The 20248-nt window shown below is 31.2% G+C and overlaps 1 protein-coding gene and 1 pseudogene across 5 annotated transcripts in view; one reads left to right on the top strand and one right to left on the bottom strand.

The window, feature by feature from the left end:
• The window catches only part of MAGI2 (membrane associated guanylate kinase, WW and PDZ domain containing 2), a 1692369-nt gene that overhangs the window by 1594935 nt on the left and 77186 nt on the right, over nucleotides 1-20248 (bottom strand). The gene's annotated exons all lie outside the window — the stretch shown is intronic.
• LOC141542702 (poly(rC)-binding protein 2 pseudogene) lies at nucleotides 8156-9223 on the top strand (annotated as a pseudogene).

A 20248-nucleotide genomic window follows, 5' to 3' on the forward strand; every position in this document is an offset into this window, starting at 1 on the left:
ACAAGAAAGTTATAAACCTGTGCATACTCTTTGACCTAGCAGTACCATTTCTGTGCCCCAAGGAAATCATAAAGGAGGGAAAAGGACACACATGTGCAAAAAGGTTTGGAGTAGCTCTTTTTGTAGTAGCCAAGAATTGGAAACTGAGTAGATGCCCATCAACTGGAGAATGGCTCAATGAGCTGTGGTATATGAAGGTAATGGAACATTAATCTTCAATAAAAATGATGAACAAGCTAATTTTAGAAAAGCCTGGAAAGATTTACATGAATTGATGTTGAGTAAAACAATCTGAACCAGGAATCCATTGTGCAAAATAAGAGCAAGAATGTAAAATGATCAACAATTAAAGATTTGGTTCTAATCAGTGGTACAATGATAGAAAGAAATCCCAATGGACTTTGGACAGGAAATACCATCTTTGTCCAGAAAAAAAGAAATATGGAGATTGACTTAAATCAGCACATGCTATGTTCACTTTGTTTTTATATTTTTTTCCTCTCCCATGGCTTTCCCCTTTTGTTCTGAGTTTTTTTCCCCAATATGATTTATAAAGCAATGTGTATTAAAAATAAATAAATTTTAAAAAGAAAGAAAGAGAAGCAAAAGAAAACAGGCATAGTAATCGTGTTTTCAATGCATAAAAATCTTTATGATCAATATATTAGATAAGATTGAAAATCAGAAAATATACAATGGATATCTTTGATTCTTAAAATGGGTACGAAGTAAAGAGTAGTGAATTTTTAAATATATATATATATATATAGGACATCACTTTTTGACAGAATTAGTACTAAGAGTTTTCTAAAATTCATAGGAAACTTAGGCTTCTTTAAAAAACATTTTGAAATGAACATTTTCTATATTTGAAATAGCAAAAAGAAGGAGAAAAAGAAGAGAAAAAGAAGGAGTAGGAGGAGCAGGAGGAAGAATTAGCAGCAGAAGAACAAGAAGCAGAAGCAGCAACAGAAGAAGAAGAAGAAGAAGAAGAAGAAGAAGAAGAAGAAGAAGAAGAAGAAGAAGAAGAAGAAGAAGAAGAAGAAGAAGAAGAAGAAGAAGAAAAGAAGAAGAAGAAGAAAAGAAGAAGAAGAAGAAGCAACAGAAGAAGAAGAAGAAGATGAAGAAGAAAAAGAAGAAGAAGAAGAAGAAAAAGAAGCAGAAGCAGAAGAAGAAGCAGCAGAAGCAGCAGCAGCAGCAGCAGCAGCAGAAGAAGAAGAAGAAGAAGAAGAAGAAGAAGAAGAAGAAGAAGAAGAAGAAGAAGAAGAAGAAGAAGAAGAAGAAGAAGACAGCATATTCTAAGTTTAATAATAAAGGTATTGTAGAAGAATCATGTTAACAATTCAAATGTTTAACTTGTTTTAAATAACATTTTAATTAAACTGATTAAAACATCAAATCACATTATGATATTGCAAAAAATGTATAAAATGATTATAATTTCTGGTGACATTCCAAATTTTAAAAGCACTTCAATTTGAAAGATTGACTTTCTCTAAGAAATGTGAATTAGTCCATGAAGTACAGATCTTATATAACCCAAAGCACTAATAGAATGGCATGTACCTTAAATCTTTCTTTTTGTAGCTTCAGTATTTTAAAGTATCAGCTACTGTAATGAATGATTAAAATTAATAACTATTTTACATTATTCAATGAGTGAAACAAATACAGCAAACAGGAAATGTCCAATATCAATCCATATTGTTTTCGTATGCAAAGGTCACTGTGAAGTATAAATTCATATGTAATTTTAAAAAAATCTTTGCTTGCTAAGAAAATTGTGTGTGTGTGTGTGTGTGTGTGTGTGTGTGTGTGAGAGAGAGAGAGAGAGAGAGAGAGAGAGAGAGAGAGAGAGAGAGAGAGAGAGAGAGAGAAAGAGACAGAGAGAGAGAGAGAGAGATGAGAAACACCAGGAAAATTAAGATACAATTTAACAAAAAAGAAATGAATGAAGCAACACTATTTTCATCCCCCCTCCCTCTCAGCACAAGAATCTTTTATAGCAATATCTTATGTTTATAGGAAGATTAAAAATAAGCCACTGAATTTTCATGCATGCTTTACTAAGCATGGGATGTCAGTGATACATAAATGAATGGAATACTATGCAAAAAAAAACAAAACAAAACAAACAAACAAACAAAAAAAAAAAAAACCCAAAACCTTGAGTCAATTTGAGGAGATCATTCCTAGATAGGTAGTAATTTCTGAAATGGAACATAGTGTATAAAAAATCCCTTTGAAATTACTCTGTTAGCTGACTCTAAAATGTCACTACTAGAATGTTTAATATTGTCACACTTGAGCATACCCAAATATCCCACAAAAATGCTGCTGTTGCTGCTGACATAGTTTTAAAAGACTAATCAATATTCTTAGGCCTATAACAAATGATATGTTATTTAAATAGTCTAGACTATAGGAAAATAAAGCTAACCATGTTTTCAACAATGCTACAATTTTAAGAAGATGGATTCATACTGCTTTTGCTATATAATGCTGAAAGTATCTTGTGATTGTGAATATTCATTGAGTTTTAATGGGTAAAAAATACCTTTTACAAATTTTACATAAATTCCCATATTATATTTAAAATAAATCAAGTAGGTGGTACATTATGCCTATTATTTGTTTATTCATTTGGATCATTAAGCTTGAGTCTCAGAATACATAAATGACTTGCCTAAGTGCTCACAAGTAGCAGTGATGGAGCCAAACTGTAATTTTTGGACTTCAAGTCTAGTGCAACTTAATACAGGAACCCAAATGATACCAGAAAATTCACAGCAAAAATTACATAACATAAATTCTGTTTTGATTTAAATCATCCTCATATTTGTTACTTAATATAAATATAATATGTCACTTATACACACACATACACACACACACGCACACACACATATACATATGTTACACTTAAAACATAAATTCTGTTTTGATTTAAATCATCCTCATATTTGTTACTTAATATAAATATAATATGTCACTTAAGTTAGACAAAAACCTGTCAAGGAGTGCAAAAATGTTTGTAACAGCTCTTTTTGTTATGGTAAAGAATTGGAAAATGAGTAGATGCCCATCAATTGGGGAATAGCTGAATAAATTATGGTATATGAAAGTAATAGAATGTTATTGTTCTCTTTAAAAAATGATGAACAAGCTGATTTTAGAAAGACATGGAAAGATTTATATGAACTGATGCTTAGTCAAATATAAAGAATAAGGAATACATTGTACATAGTAACAGCAAGATTGTGTGATGATTAACTGTGAAAGTCTTGGTACTTCTCAGCCATTCAGTGATCCAAGGCAATTTAAATAAAGTTTGGCTAGAAAACACCATCAGCATATAGAAAAATAACTATGGAGCATGAAAATAAATCAACACATGTTTATTTACTTTTTCGTTTTTTTTCTCTTTTGAGTTTTCCTTTTTTTTTTATTTTTCTCTCCCAACTGAGTCACAAAGAAATGTGTATTTAAAAATTCAATGTACATCTATAACAAGAAAAAATAAAATGAGTAATAATTAAAAAAAAAAATAGAAAGTTTTGTGAGAAACATCACCAGAAGAAATAGCCTTTTGGGGAATATTTCAGATGTGCATATCTGAAAATCTGATATTCATTTGTGACAATTTATATGAATAATAATATCCTTTTCCACATCATTTGTTGGAATGATGTAAACGGACATAAAGAAATAAAAAAATATATAAGTAATTATACAAAAGAAATGACTTCAGTATCTCCACAAAAATATATTTCAGTACTTACACTAGAGAATTTCTAAACAGATTATCATTGGCTGTCTTGAATGAGTTTAATTGTAGAAAATGTTCAGTAATACTTTGTGAAGGATGGATTCTATCAATCTTTCTTCAACTTTCAAACTTGGCAGATATTACAGTGGAACCAAGAATTTATTGGAAGCATTAAATACATTATTTAAAGTCAACTTAAAACTTAAAACAATCTTTAGATTAGAAAGATTTTATGTCAAGCTTTTTATGCTGGAATCACTAATGAATAACCCACTGTGTCACATAGCTTTCATCCCCCATAATAATCTACATTAGCAATCATGCCTAATAAAAAAGATGGAATCCCATGTTTCTTCAAGGAAATAATTCTTACTGCAAAATTATCCAGTACCCTTCAAACATTAAAGAAAGAAAACACAAAAAAGATTTTGAAATGAGAAAAATAAAAATAGGTGACTATTGCTGGACCTAAAATGTTCCCAATTCAAAGCAATAATTATTTTTAATGTCATACTGTTGTCTTGCAAAATAGACTTGCAAAAATTGGATACAGGTAGATTTAATTTTAAGTACTGCCTTGGACATTTACTTATGGGATTATCATGGGGAAAAATTACTTTCTCTATAAGTTTCTAATTTCTAAGATAAGGGGCTTTTATTTCTTGGTATTTATGATTCCTCCAAGCTTTAAATTTGTGATTGAAGAATTGCTCCTGATGAAGTATATGAAAAATATTCCTCTCACACACATATGCAAATGCATTCACAAACACACACACATACACACACACACACACATACACACACACACACACACAAATAAACATTCTCCAGGATATACTTATTCTAAGTGAAAATGGATCACAAAATGCAGTTAAATTTCTTTATGACACGGTTTCTATCAGGCTAACAATTTTCTCATTAGAAGTCTCATTTTATAATGAAAGCAATGTAGGATGCATCACACAAACAGAAAATACATTTTGACCCATAGTATAACTGTCATTGATTTATTGACTGACCATGACTATTAAGAGGTTCTTCAACATTATACAGATACATATTTACATAAAGTGTAATGTTAATAATGACATGTCTCCAAAAACAGTTAATGAATAGGAAAACTATTCTAATGAAGTTCCATCATATCTGTCATCTACAAAAAAGAGAACTACAATCTAACCCTGTAGTACTGTCTACAATCTCTATACTCTGAATGTCAGAAATATTACAATGGGTACTCAAAATAATGCCTGCAGTCACTTCTGTAACTCTGTACCCTCTCTTAGTATTAGAAAGCTGAAAGTCAGGCTTCTTTAACTATTCAAACAGTGTGAAATAGCCAGGAGCTGTGATTTCTTCAGATTAATAAAGAATAACCCAAAGGACTCACAAGTCAAAGCACAACTATAGAAACAGTCAAAGCTTCTACTTTACACCACTTCAGACTTTTTGACAGTCCATCCTGGGAGACCTTATTTTAGCTTCAAAGTGACACACAATGAAAGTTTTGCTCACTGACCCAGCAATCTTATATAAGACACACAGCCCAGTTGTGGTCTAGTTCAGAAAGAGAATTTAAATTCTGACTGTGGTTATGATGGTCCTTCGAAAAGAAAATGCTTTTCAAGTAATAAATTTGTTTTTACCAGAAACTTTAAAAAATGTGTCATTCCTTCAATATAATCTCCCAAGAACTTTGCTAATTGTAGACTACATGTTAGGGAGATGAGTGAGTTCCCAGATATGTAATAAGGTGCTCAGAACATTAAATCATGGTGTAGATCATCATAAATTAGAAAAGATGAACAAAAAGTTATGTACTTTCTGACTAAGATAAACCTAAATATAAAATGCTAAATGCAATTTTCTATGTTAACACTATATTTTGAGGTACTAGGTGCCATGGATACTTCTCTTTTATGTCTGCTCCTAGATTGAATACACTTTACTATTTATAAATTATTTATAGCTATATTGTTTTATTAGAAAATTCTATTCAACAATACATAAGTGTCTAATATTTGCAAGATTGTGCTAAGGCATGAAGAAGTCAAAGAAAAATGGAAACTATTTTTGATGCACTTATTCTACTGGAAGATACAACATGTACATGGATTAAATATATACAATAATTTCAGGAAGAGAATTCTAACATTTCTTCCTGTCCAATTATCTAAACATCTGTATTATTTTTAGAATTTACATATATATATATATATTTATATATATGTAATATATATATATATGTACATATATATATATTACATATATATATATACATATATATATATTTGCATATACACATATATCTTGAGTTAAAGTTAAGGAAAAATAATAAAATACATCAAATTTCATCTAAGAAATTTTTAAAAAATAATTTTACATCATTTAAAAACAATGAAATTTTCAACTGAATTCTATCATTTTGTCATCAGTCTTAGAATAACTTGACATTAAATCATTTGGTTAATTTTTTCTCTAATTTTATCAAAATTGTTTCCTCCAATTTTTCTAGTCATCTTCAGTATGCATAGCCATCATATCTGACCATTGAATAGTAGATTCAAAAAGTTGCTTTCTCTCCTTTGTAGATCATTTAGCAATAAGTATTTTTAAACATTTAATACATACAAAAACTCTGAATGGCATTGGAAAAAGAGGGATTTGTTAGATTCTGTGAATTACTAAAATAGTCTACAACATCTTAGGAATGGAAATAGAGAGAAATAAGGAGAGAAAATTTCAGGAAGATTCACTCTTCCTCAGTTTTCTCCTCAATATAATGATTTGGAAAAGGGAATGACAAATCACTGGAATATCTGCCATTTGAGGTTCTCTTGGCAATGGTTTGCCACTATCTTTTCCAATTCATTTTACAGATGAGAAGACTGAGGCAAACAGAGTTATGTGACTTGCCCAGGAACAAATAGCTAATAAGTGTCTGAATCAGGATTTGAACTCAAGAAGATGAGTGAGTCTTCCTGATTTCAGAACTGGCACTCTATTTATTGAAACATCTAGTAATTGTCATTATTTTATTTCTAAGGAATGTGAGAAGTGAAAACGTTATTTTAATCAATTTTACACAACTAGTAATACTGATCAGTATGCTAATTCACTTACTTTATTAAGTGTTTGAGGACACATTTGCACTATGATTTCTTATCTTCCAGTCCATCACTTATGTACATTATAACCAATCCCTAGTGAGTGAGATTGATGCAATCTCCTGTCGGATAGGGACCATTTGTTTTCTATCTTACTAAAACTGTCTTATTTCTTCCTATAGTATTTTCTATATTTTAGTTGCATAATAAGTAACTGTTGAATTGAATTATTTCATATGAGGCAAGTAATTAGGAATACATTATTTCCTAATTATTAATGATATTCTTTCTAAGTTACACTGATAGAACTTTTACCAATTATAAATCAGTTTCTGAATCTTCTCATCTTGTTTCCTTTAACATATGAAATCTAGGGGCAGCTAATTGGTGCAGTAGATAGAGTACCAGTCCTAAAGTCAGGAGGACCTGAGTTCAAATCTGGCCTCAGAAATGTAACACTTTCTAGCTGCGTGACCCTGAACAAGTCACTTAACCCCAATTGCCTCAGCAAATATAAATTAATTAATTAATTAAAAGCATTTGAGGCTTACCTCATTCATCTTACCTGCCTTATAGTATGTTTGGATTTATGATATTTACAAACTGACAAGAGATATCTACAAACTGACACCATTTCCAGTATTTTGTGAAAATCAGGATATTAAGATGAGGAAGACCCTAATCAGGAATGGCAACCAGGTGGATAAATGGATAGAATGCTAGCCCTGGAGTCATTATACCCCAAGTACAAACATTTTTTTCAGAAATTCACTAGTGGTATGACTCTGGGTAAATTATTTAATCTCCGTTTGCATCAGTTCTCTTAACTGGGGATCATAACAGCACCAAAATCACTGTATTATTTTGAAGATCAAATAAAAAGGAATTTTTATCACAGTTAGTGCAGATGAGACTGGTGTAATTTTGTTCCCTTCCATTGGCTCTAGTATTAAAATGTTAAATAGAGCTTAGAGCAGCAGAGGGAGCAGCCTGAGCCATCACAAACAGTGCTCTCTCCCACCTGCTCTTGACCCAAACCAGGTTGCTCTTTTTCCTTTCTGCTCAGCTTCCCTCTTCTCCTCTGAACAATTACAGATGTCCCCTAGTCTTCCCACATGCCCCAATTGATCTACCCTCAGGCTTGCCCTTCTTTTTCCCACCCATTCCCCCTTTTTCCTTCACTTGCCTCATATCCAAAGTTTTTGACCTCCACTCTCACTCATTATCAATAATGTGACTATTTTACAAAGTCCAAATTCCCAGAACACTGCACAACATGGACTCTGATGTGGTTGAAGGTGAACTGCACTCTCACCATCTGGTTATTTATACATGAAAACAAACTTGGAGGCATTATTGTAAAGGAAGGAGAATCAATCAAGAAGATACATGAAGAGAGTGGTACACATAACAGCATGTCAGAAGGAAGAAGTCCTGAGAGAATAATTATTCTAGCTGGACCCATTAATGCCATTTTAAAGTCCCTTCTTATACCCATTGACAAACTGGATGAAAAACATCAGCAGCTCTATGATCAATAGTAAAGCTTCCTTTAGACTCCCAGTCACCCTGAGGCTTATAGTCCCTGCTAGCCAATGTGGTCTCTCATTGAAAAAAGAGGATATAAGATCAAAGAAATGAGAGTACAGGAACTGAGGTTCAGGTTCAGGGGACTATTACCAAGCTCAATTCAGTGTGTCATCACTTTTGCTGGCATGCTGCAATCTCTCATTGAGCGTGTCTAACAGATCTACTTGGTCATGTTGGAGGCTGTCTCCCAGTCCCTTTCTGAAGGGCAGGACAATCCTATACTGGCTCTAGCTATCCAGCTCTCCAGTCATCTTTGCAATTGGTCAGGACAGGTATAGCCCAGCCAGTGATAGTGTGAGCTTTTCCCAAACCACCCTGTCTAAGTGTCTCAACTCTGGAGGGATTACCTCTAGAGTACTATACAGTTCAAGGACAGTATACCATTCCACAGACAGATTGGACCAAGATGCACCAGTTGGTATTGCAAAAGCCTCATCTTTCCAGGAAGCATGCCAACACCTGATTCAGTGGCATTTAATTCAGTGGTGAAAGACTATTAGAAAGGTTTGGATACATTTGCTCAGATTACTTCTCATGAGTTCATCATTCCAAATGACTGCCCAAAATCAATGAGATTCATCAGATGACTGGACCTCAGATCAAAATTGCCCATCCAATGGGAAGATCTACTGAGAGGCAGGTTACCACCCCTGGATCTGCTGCCAGCATTAGCTTGGTTCAGTGTTTAATCAATCTAATCAATATCAGATTTTCCTCATAAACTGGTGGTATGGGAACAGTTAAAACAATATAACCCCCTTCTGTTATTCATACATTACCCATGCTCCATGTGCGTAGTTTTTGAAGTCAGCAATTCCAGGTTAAATAGTTTCAGTTTCTATACAACTTAATAATCCACTCATGATTCTTTAATTACATCATTTTAATTCCTTTCTCTATTCAGCTGTTAAACCGAGAAACATATTTTGATTTATAAGCCACTGTTAGTTTTTGTTTGTTTGGTTGATTAATTGATTCTGTTATTGGTGATGTTGGTGATGATGATATTAGTTTTTCATGTTTTTTGGGGGGAAGCTCATGATTTTTTTCCATTTTTGACAATGAAATGTAGACTATTAATATATTTGATTTTAGTTCTGTGATATCAGTAATTTTTAAAAACAAAATATTAAATTGTCAGAAAACAAATTTCTTAAAACTAAAACATGAAAAAAATTTTTGAAGGTTTTGTTTTTTAACAGTAGAAATGAAAGAGAGAAAGAGACCAAACAGATAAAGCAATGCCATTGGCAGGAGGTAACATGGTGCAATGGGAAATGGATTTTAGAGGCAAAGGACATGGACTTGATGCTGATCCTTCTACTTTTGACGTGCATAATGCTGGACAACTTCTTTGGGCTTTAGTTATTTCATGTATAAAATGTAGAGAATGAATTAAATGATCTTTTATCTAATTCTAAATTTATGATCCTCTGAACCAAAGAAGAAGTTAGATAAAAGATATAATTGATCTCTAAGACTTCAAATTTTAGAGCTTTGAGTGGAGCAGTGAATAAATTTACAGGGTGCCACTCAGAAGACATGAGTTCAAATTCAGCTTCAGATGTCTACTAGCTATATAGCCCATGATATTAACCACTATCTGCTTCAGTTTGTGCAACTGTGAAATGGGGATAATATTAGTACCTACCTCCCAATTTTGTTCTAAGGATCAAATGAGTCACTATTTTTAAAATATCTAGCATGGTTCCTGTTACATAGTAGATGCTTAAATATATAATGTTTCTGTCATTCTTTCTTTACTTTTTTCCTTCCTTTTTCTTCCTTTCCTTCTTTCCAAAGCATGAAAACAAAAGAGTCCTTATCCTCAATGACTTTACAATTGAATGAGGGAGACAACATGCAAGCAAATATGTACAAATATATACAAAGCAAGATATATACAGTAACAATTGGAAATACGTTTTTTAAAAAGGCACTGGAATTATGAAATATTAGGGAAGGTTTCCTATAGAAAGTGATATTTTAGTCGGTGTAATGTTCCTGTTAGCTTTCTGGAGGGCCTTTGGACCAACTTTGTTCTCAGCAAACTAATCACCACAAGATAGTCAGGGATAAAGTTCAAAGTCTTTATTATCTCCTTCACAGTCTGTCTTCTTCCTCTGGGGCCAGGCTAGCTTTCTGGAGGTCTTTCATGTAGATATTCTGCCAGAACTTCTTATTTAAGATCTCCACAACATGCCCTATAATTTATCCCCTACCCCCATTCTCCTTTTCAATTGACTATTTCTGTCATCAACATTAGTATTTGGCATATTTATTTTGTCTGATTCTTTGGCATTACCTTTTATACTCTCCCATTTTTACATTGAGTTCTTCACATTATCTTTCTATTCTAGTTCTACAACCATATAATTCAAGTCTTTATTATCATACTTATATGAAATGTCATCTTATACTTTTTCCTGCTTCTACTGTTTTCCTCCCAAACTATCCTTAATGCCATTGTGAGTTTTTGTTCCTTTTGAATTTTTCAGATTATTTTAATGGTTCAATTTTTTTCCTGATATACAAAACTTTTCATTATTTTACTTTTTTAGGTTACTTTTATAGTATCCCTAACTGTTCCAAGCAATCTATTATACAGTTAAACTAGACAACTAATAGGCCTAGTAGACACTTGTACTTTAATATCTAGATCTTTGCTCACTTTTTTCTAATTCGTCTACCTCATCAAACCTTTCCAATTTGTTAAAAAATTAACTCAAATAGACCAGGTTCCTTGAATTGTGCTTTGACTTCCTCAGTGTATCTTTTACCTTTCATTAGCATTTTAATATATTTAATTCAGTTATTAGATCTTTTTAATAGAATAATTATCCATATGTCATTTCCCTGTCTGCCTTTAGGCTGCATGAATTCGAAGTCCATCTTATTTAAATTTTGCATGACTGCCATCATTTAGGACAGTGCAATACACTTGTAAAATTTGTTAAACTATCCAAAAAGTTAGCACCCAGCTTTCTATAAAATGAAACTCAGGGATTTCCTCCAATAATTTAGGTTTTTTCTTACTTTCAAGTATCATAAGAATATAAAAGCCATGATCATGTCCCTTTTTTATATATTCAAAATTAGAAGTGATATGATTGGAACATGCAGAAAGTTTGAGCAAAAATACATGGACAATTGCATAGTGTACTGCTATGTACTTAACATTAAAGATTTCATTTCTAGAATATTGGTTAGATCCTTTGTGAAGTACTTGAAGGAGAATATAAGCAACCATTACATGGTATAAAGAAACATGAATACATTGTAATTTACAACAGCAAAATTATCAGGGTATCCAAAGGCTTAGATGATTATAAATTTAGTATGGAAAGGACTTCAAAGATTACCTAGCATACACCTTCATTTTAAAGAGATGAAACTGAGGTGAGAGAGACTAAGTAATCAGTACATGATCATAGAAGTATAAAATTGAAGAGTCAGGATTTGAAACCAAACCATTTGATGAAAAATTTCAGCTTTTATTACTGAATTACTCTTCTTGTGAGAGTATAACTCAACCCAAATATTCAAATATATAAGTAGAAAATAATGGGACTAATTCTAGAATTCTGCTTGTGCAACCAGCCATTTATTATTTTATAGATGTATCTAAATACTATTACCACTTAACACTACCAAAAATAGCATAAAAATCCATTTTATGTATTTGGAGAAAAGACACTGAAGCACTGATTAATGTAAGCTACCATTCATAGTTGTAATAAAATAAGCATCTCTATATGATTAACAATTTATTTTATGATGTTAATATACCATTTTTTGAATTATTATTTCCTGATATTTTTACATAAATTGCCCAAATCCCCAACTGTTGTATCTAAAGTTAAATATATATTCTCAGTCTAATGAAAATTTGCCTAGAATTTCTTTTCATTCCCATTGTGTTGTACTACAGCAAAGAGATGGTCAGTCATTTGTATGTAGAAGATGAACAAACTCTATTTTCTCCTTAAGCATTCCTTAGTTGATTAGTTTAATTTAATTTAATTTAATTAATTTAATATTAGTTCAATACTCACTTTATCCATTGTATTTTATCTGAGATCTATTGCAACTTTATCTTGCCTTTGTGTACTTCCTCTTTGACTTAATAAACAATTTTCATGAATTTTTCTTCTCCCCTCTCCCCAAAAAAAGATTACATAGTTCTAGTCATGAGCTTCTTTGTTCTGAGAGATGTTGGCTCCATGACAGACAAAAGATCATTCAACAAACTCATGCCTAATGTCTTTTTCCCACTTGGTAGAACCCATCAGAAAAAATGTCTTGGCCAAATAAAACCAGTGAGATATGATTATCAATAATGTAAATAACTTATTTTAATGAATAGAAAGTTTGCACATTTTTTCTTCATACACAACTGACTTTTTTTCCTACTTATTTCTTTGTAGCTGCAAAGTACTTTCTTCATATTGACCTTGTCAGGTATTCAGGTATGCAATGTAAATATTAATCTTTTTTTATATTTGGGAAAATTAAAACTCAAAGTTAAGGTTTTTTGCACATAACTACAGAACTAGTAAGTATCTGAGATGAGATTTGAGCTCAGGTTTTCTGCCAGTATATTTAAGTCCAATATATTTAACTTAACATCTGGAGTTCCATAAAAATAATTGTTAAAAGATCATATTGGATTAGGATGTGAAAAGTATATAAAAGTAAAATATGTCAATAATTATGTCATATTGGAATTGAGACAAATGATTGATTATACCTGAGTCCCAGCACTAGTTACCACAGCAACTGGGTTTGACCTTTATTATTTTTTCTAAATCTATGAGTAACTACAAGCAAAGAGGAATCTGTTGGTCTTTGACTCTAATCTTGTTTGTTTAACCAACCATCAGTAGAAAATTCTATTCTCAAATGATATACTTAATTTTTTCCTACTTGTCACATGCTTGCAATCCAATTAATTTTATTCTTGGAGAACAATTGATTTTAAAAAACTAGATTTAAGGAACCATCTATGTAACAATCATCTAATTATCTATGTACCTATTTTGCATCTATTTATCTCTTTATGTACCTATCCCTCATCTGTGTTTCTATTTATCTATCATCTACTGTGTGTCTACCTTTCATTTACTGTTTTAACTCTCACCTATGTATTTATCAATCTACATATTTACCTATCTGTACAGGATAAATTGAAAATTTATTTCAAAAGGAAGAATACACTAAAACCTACATATTTTGTGAAAGGTTTTGTAAAGGAGATGGCATCTGAGTTGAAAAAAAAATCATAGAGGGAAAAAACTCTGAGGTTTGAAAAGTAAAAAGGTATTGAGGTTGATAATACTAGCTGCTATGTTTTTAATACAATAAATAGTTCCGGTCTAATAATTTAAAGTAACACAGAGTATGAAGTAGTATATGTGTGAGAGCTATATTTAATCATGCTTTTTGAAGTCTTCATTACTCCAGTCTGGCACACATTGCATTTCATGAACTACTATTACTATATTTACTATAATTTGTTAGCAAATATGAGAGTCAAAAGTGAAACTCATTTATTTGTGTGTTCAATCAGAGAAGCCTTTTGTTAATAATAAAAAAATCATATGTCATGAAATCCTAATAAAATTATTAAACTATGAATTAAGCAAAAAATTTTAAAACTTTTAACTTTTTAAACATTTAAAGGAGTTTTTTTTCTAAATGTCATAAATGTATTCAGTTCTGCTATTAAATTTTTTTGGGTCTAATGAGGAGGTTGTTTGTCAGTACTTTTACTATAGTCTTATGTGAAATGAGTTGCCAGTAAATTCTAGCTTTATAATATACACTTGGCAATTTAAAATTTTGTACTCTCTGACATATTCTATGATCTCAATTTTATATTTCTCCATGAAAGCACTTTTCAATTTGGGGAAAAGATCTGTCATCATCTATTGTTGAAAATGCATCAATATCAAAATCAATAATGATATTTTAGGACTCCATTATACTATACATATTAAAGTTGAGTTCCTGCATCTCAGCATGTTGAGAAGAATGATAATAGAAAGATTTCAGAATAGCTTCCTTGGAATATGTGATTATGCCTGGGATAAGTAGCTGAAAATCTTCAAGGACATATCAGGGAATAATTTGAATCAATGTAATATCAAGATCAATACTTCAAAATTGCATTATAAGAAAACTCACTGGAGGGAGTCTTTCATGATAGTTACTTAATCTAAAAGAACCATTTAAAACAAAAAGTGAGTATTAAGGTTATAAAAACACAACAGACTACATGCATAATTAGTTCAATCATCATTCAAAGTACTTTTACATGTAACTAGTACATTTTGTATCATATCAATATTTTTAGTCTCTCTCACATTATTATAAAAACAATGAGATGTAAATGCAAGAATGAGAGGTAAATGCAAGAAAATTTTAATATTTGTCAATGTAGTATTTATGCATTATTAAGCAGAATGGTCAATGCTCCATATTAGACATATTTTAAAAGACAATTATCAGAAGTTAGCAAGACAGATGGAACAGACAGATGCAGCTCTTAATAAATTCTGAAATTGTTGGTGGTCTAGTGATCCCCAACTCCCCAAGTCTATTCCTTTGACCAGATGTGATTTTAACATGGACAGGAGTATTATGTTTTCACATTAATACCTGAGGTATTTAAATCATTTCATGTTAATTAATATTAATTTCAGAATTTCATCAGCATTCTTTTGAGATCATGTAAAAGCAGACACGCAATACAGAATACTTTAAAATCTATCAAAATTATGGTAAAAAATAACTAGTGTGACAAAAAAAACACACTTAAAGAACGATAAAGACTAATCTGTATTGATCAGCCAAAATGTTCTCTTAACTATCTCTAACACATAAAGGTCAATAATAAAACATATTCATAAATAGTGAATTTATTAAAATTTCAAAAAAACATTGCAATTAAAATTCCCATGTAACAATCCTACATATATGACACTGGATATGCAAAGTCAAAATTGAAAACAAAGTATTTAATTTGTTATTAATATTGAAAATGGAAGAATGATAATACATTTATGCATAGTTAGCAAGAGCCATATTTTGATATAGGATGAAGATTTCATATACTAGATAAGAAGGTAATTTATATGTGTTTTGTGACAGCTTTTAAACAAAAGCTTAATGTATATACCATTTAAAATATGACATTTTGTTCTGTAAAAATTAGAACATTATAGTTTTTACAAAGGAGTTCAGAAAAGATACTTAAATCTTGAACAAATTCATCCAACAAATATTAACTGCCTAATATGTTTAAGTCACTGAAAGGAAAACAATATGAAGTGCTTGCCTCTATTCTGAAGATTGATTACCCAGCTTGACACTTTTTTTTTGTTTTACATGTCATTATTTATAGATTTGATAATTATTAAGAATACTTATTTTTAAGAATTCAAATTTGAAATTTTGTAGATTCTACAATATGAAAAAATACTAGTTGAAGGGCAGTGACACCCCATTTGTCTAGTATGCAGAACAAAATTCATGGCACACACAAAGTTTTCAGGTAATAGCAACTGGAAAGAGCAATGGAAAACATTTAAAAATTAAATTTAACATGTACTTGTTAGGTTCCCACTATTAAAATAACTCCCTACCAAAGCAATAAATTGGGAAAACTTTTTACATTCAAGGTTTGTGATAAAGCCCTTATTTCTAAAATATGTAGAGAATTGACTCAAATTTATAAGACTTCAAGCCATTTTCTAATTGAAAAATGGTCAAAGAATATTAAGTGATAATTTTCAGATGAAGAAATTGAAACCATTTTTAGTTATATGAAGAGATGCTCTAAATAACTATTGATCAAATAAATGCAAATTAAGACAACTCAGAGGTACCACTATACACCTCTCAGATTGGCTAAGAAAAGAGAAAAAGATGACAAATGCTGCAGGGGATGTGGAATAACTGGGACACTGATACATTGTTGGTGAAATTATGAACTGATCCAACCATTCTGGAGAGCAATTTGGAACTATGCCCAAATGTCTATATAACTAGGTTTGTACCCCAAAAGAGATTTTTTAAAAAGGAAATGGACTTTTATATACAAAAAAATATTTATAGCAGCTTTTTTCAGATCAAAAAATTGGAAATTTAAGGAAACCCATGATTTGGGGCATGGCTGAATAAATTATGGTATATGATTATAATGGAATACTATTGTTCTATAAGAAATAATGAGTACAATGCTCTCAGAAGAACTTGAGAAGTCCTCAATGAACTCATGCAATGAAAAATGAGCTGTGTATAAATAGCAATTTTATGGGGTTAGCTATGAATTACTTTGCTATTCTCAACAATACAATGATCCACAAGTATTTTGAAGGATGCTATCTATACACAAAGAAAGAAGTTATTGTGTCTGAGTACAGGTTGAATCATACTTTTAAAATTTATTTTTCTTGGATGTTGTATTGGGGGGAGGGGTAGCTATCTATGTTTTGTTTCATAACATGACTTTTATGGAAATGCTTCCATATAATTTCAACATGTGCCTTCTCAATGTGGGGTGGAGTGAGGAATGAGGAAGAGAGAGAGTCTAGTTCTCACATTTTAAAAACTGCAAAAAATGTTTTACATGTAACTGGAGAAAAATAAAATATTAAATCAAATTCACGGAAAGACACAAAGAAAGAGAGAGAAAGAGACATTCAGAGAGACAGAGAGGGAGGAGGAAAGGAAGAAAGAAGTGAAGGATGGAGGGAGTAAGGGAGAATAAAAGAAAGAAACAGAAAAAGAGAAAGTTTCTCATATGAGTTTGCATCACTGAGTATGTTTTAGAATAGGGTTACTTACCTACATTGTAGCACACTGATGTCTTTGATGCCTTTTTTTTTTTTTTTGGCATTTATTATTAGTTAGTGTTTGATCTTCTACTCTCATTGATAAACTCTTCCCTTATCTGCCACTCTTTGTCTTCTCCAATTTTCATTGTTTTTATTTCCTATTTCTCCATTTCCTGCTGTTTCTTGTCCAACTTGGCATTAGGGACATAGGACATGGGACATTTGTTTTATAAATTGCCAGTTTGTGAGAACTCCCATTTCTGAATGCCAGTAAATTGATTAGCATAAAAATTCTTAAATATTAATGGATTTGGACCTTTTTTCAATTCTCCAATTCAATGAATTCTTGTGTTTATTCCAGGTTTGTGGCTTTTTTAGATAATTGAAAATTTTGTATATCTACATGAGGGAATGTAAGACCATTTTCTTTCTTTTTTTTTCTTTTCTATAAATCTTTCTGTTTAAGTTTTTATTTAGGGATGATGATTTTATTGCTGTAGCTTTGATTTTATGAATATATGAAACTCTAAATGAGGAAACTCCTAGTGAGAAAGCTTGATCTATTAATTTAGTTCAGCTTTTCCTCAAAAACTTACAGATATATAGACATCCATGGAAATTCAAATACTTATTTATATTAAATAACAGAGATAATAGTTGAATGATGCTCTTTGAGGAGAGTGCTATGTTCAATATACCTTAGCTAAACTTTATTAATACTGAATTTAATTCATTATATTGAGTGCCAGGATAAGTTAATCTCAACTAGATAGTTATCTTATTAGGTGATATAACATGGTTTACAAATAATAGTCATCATTTAAACAAGATTAATGAAGGGAAAGGGCAGATATTTTATTTATCAACCAGCTTAGCAGGAACCACTCAAAACAAATCATAAGTAGCAATTTACAAAAATCTAAATTTTTACCCTAAAATATCGTTGTCAGGGTTTGTTATCCATTTTTATAACCAGAAATACCATAAAACAACAAAAGATACATAATTTTAAAATTTCCATAATTTGGAGTTCACCAGTTTAGATTACTTTTGATTCCAATTGGTCAAAATGAATGGTACTTGCCTATTTAAATTTTCAGTTTCATGGAAATTAAATGAATGCCCATCAATTAGATAATGGCTTTGTAAATTGTGGTATATGAATGTTATGGAATATTATTGTTCTGTAAGAAATAACCAGCAGGATGAATACAGAGAGCCTTAGAGAGACTTACATGAAATAATGCTAAGTGAAATGAGCAGAACCAAATCATTATACACTTCAACAATTCTGATAGAAGTGGCTATCTTCAACAATGAGAGGATCTAAATCAGTTTCAATTGATCAGTAATGAGCAGAACCAGCTACACCCAATGAAAGAACACTGGGAAATGAGCATGGACCACAACATAGCATTTCCATTCTTTCTGTTATTGTTTGCTTGCATTTTTGTTTTTCTTCACAGGTTATTTTTACCTTCTTTCTAAATCCGATTTTTCTTATGCAGCAAGATAACTGTATAAATATGTATACATATATTGTATTTAACATATACATGTATGGACTGCATGCCATTTAGGGGAAGGGGTGGAGGGAAGGAGGAGAAAGGTTGAAACAGAAGTTTTTGCAAGGGTCAATGTTGAAAAATTACCCATGCATATGTTTTGTCAATAAAAAGCCATAATAAAAAAAATTCAGTTTCAAATCCAAAATTACCAAAGCATAGACTGGGCAATTATTATTGCAATGACCTCTGTCAAATGCAGTCTAGTTTAATGTCCTCCTCATGGTGATACTTCTGGATTACCCTGAGGACCAGCATGCTATATTATAATGTCTCATTATATAATAATTTCAAACCTTTACTCACTTGATTTTAAACATTCATATGCCTTAGATTCTTATCTTTTAAGAGACCTTTCAGGACTTCTGATCCCAAGGTTATTTATCACTATAATAAATTATTCTGTATTATTTCTCCTGATTCCTAGAGAACAATTGATATTATATGATTATTTCAATGAAATGTTATGTTCTTCATAAAAATCACTTGATTTCAGAGTTGGAATGATCCTTAGAAACTATCAACTAGAAATCAGCAAAAAAAAAAGAATTCCTCATCAATCTACCCCAGACTAAGTACCCAGGTAATTGCTAGAAAACTTCCAGAGAAGAATATATTACTTTATAAAAACAGTTCATTACACTTTTCAGTGGCTCTAAATTGTAGGAAGTCTTTCTTATATATAGTCTAAATTTGTTTCTTTGTAACATCTAACCACTATTCTGAGTTCTTTGATCTGAGGTCCAATAAAATAAATCTAATCCCTCTTCTATAGAACAGCTTTCAAATAGTTGAAATCAGTTATGGGTAAAAATTTATTTCTTCAATTAAATTTAATAGGGCATCAGCTCTAGGCTCTTTCACATCCTGCTTGTCCCTCTATAGATACCATCCATAAGATCATTGTGCTTTCTACAATTTCATACTGAAGAATTAGCAGAATACTCCAAATTTGGTCTGACAAGAAAAACTATAATATCCTTATTCTTGGAAATTCTTTATTATTCTGTCATATCACATTGTTGTATCTGTCCCTTGCTTTTTAAATTTATCTACCATTCAGCTGTCAAAATGACTTTCTTAAATTATGACTTTCCAACTCAAAAAAAATTATGGTTCCCTATCATCTCTATTTTCAAATATTAAGTGTTTTTGGTTTTTTTTTTTGTTTTGTTTTGTTTTGGTTTTTTTGGAGTTTGAAGCTTTTCACAATGGATACATCCCTAATTTTCTAATCTTTTTTTTTCTTTTCTCTCCAGTAATACACTTCAAATACAGTGATATGTTTGCTGTTTATCCCATATGATCTTTCATCTCCTTTCTCTATAAATTTCTCCTGATTATCCTCCATTTCCAGAATACTATCCCATGCCA

The sequence above is a fragment of the Sminthopsis crassicaudata genome, chromosome 5, assembly GCF_048593235.1.
Source record: "Sminthopsis crassicaudata isolate SCR6 chromosome 5, ASM4859323v1, whole genome shotgun sequence".
Classification (NCBI taxonomy): Eukaryota; Metazoa; Chordata; class Mammalia; order Dasyuromorphia; family Dasyuridae; genus Sminthopsis; species Sminthopsis crassicaudata.